This window comes from Limulus polyphemus, unplaced genomic scaffold, assembly GCF_000517525.1.
Source record: "Limulus polyphemus unplaced genomic scaffold, Limulus_polyphemus-2.1.2 Scaffold883, whole genome shotgun sequence".
Classification (NCBI taxonomy): domain Eukaryota; kingdom Metazoa; phylum Arthropoda; class Merostomata; order Xiphosura; family Limulidae; genus Limulus; species Limulus polyphemus.
In genome coordinates this window covers 333,094-334,444 of record NW_013666493.1, presented here as the reverse complement: position 1 = coordinate 334,444, position 1,351 = coordinate 333,094, and positions in this window count along the sequence as shown.

Here is a 1,351-nt window from a genome sequence, read left to right as displayed (position 1 = left end):
AACGTGTTTACTATTTAAAATAAGCCAAAGTACAAATTACTGCTGAACAGACAGATTGGGGTTATTTACATTATAATAAACAAGTTCCAGCTAGCACTCTACTAATATGTTACTATTTTTATTACTGTAAGATTCACACACATACAAAATACTGTACTTTATGAAAGAAATACACGGTATCTCAAATATTCCTCCTCATATATTTTGTCAAGTGAACACACTGTATTGTTTTTTTAAATTCCAAACACCATAATCAAAATGGCTGGAAATATCATTTCCCATGAGCCTGGTTTCCTACTTTTCATGGGTGTGTGTGTGTGTGTAAAATTTAAATTTCACATTCGTAAAGTAAGTGACACATCAACATTTACATAATAGGATTTTAGCGATGACCCCTTTCCTACAAGTCTGTAGCGGAAACACGGCTGCTAGTACGGATTTCCCGCCCAACAATACAATCTGTCGAGATTCTCATTTATGTTTCACGTAAGACAGAACATGCCGACGATTTTTCACGCATGCTTGGAGAGGACAGTTGATAAATAAAAATCATAAGCGCTAGTGCTGGTAGTAGTTGCTATACATAATAAGATATTTCACGCCAACGAGTTTTAACTACATCAAACGTCGAGATGATCGCCAAATAAATGCTCCGCCGAATTCACACTATATATGAATGTAAAACATATGCACTTTACCACCTTATTTCCGATTTACTTACCTTCATTCAAATAGTATGGTTGCTTCTGAGATAAAGGTGAAAAAAAACCAACAAAAAACAAGAGCTGAGTAATAAAGGCCATTTAACTGAAAATGGCTACCTCCTGCTCTGGTCATCAAAACTAACCGAAACTAAATGTACTTGTGTTTTCTGATATACACAAACACACATTTAAAATACGTAATCCTGCAACACAATATCTGGTAATCCGTCTCAAACCTTAAACAATCTAAAACAGTAAGCCAATTAATAGTATTTTTCTTTTTTAACTATACATCATTCTAGTAGTCTGCCTTTGCATTACTTCAACTTTTTTTTTTTTAGCCGTGGAACGGCTCCGCTTCGAGTTTTTTTCTTTTTCTTTTTCAAGTTCAAACTCATTTCTTGACCGATTTGAGATCTAGTTACAGTTTTGGTCTCAGGAGGTCAAGCCTTTTCGATTGGTGTATTTGATCACGCCCAAGGTCTCAGATTAATTTACTCTAATCCTGCCTTAAAAATTTCAATTTGAGGGTAGAGATCCTGATAAGTAATAAAATTGAATCGGGTATACGAGCGCCCCACGCTTGTTATTGCTGGCGCACAAAAATATAGCTAATAAAAAGGTCTCGTAGATTAATTTACTCTAAT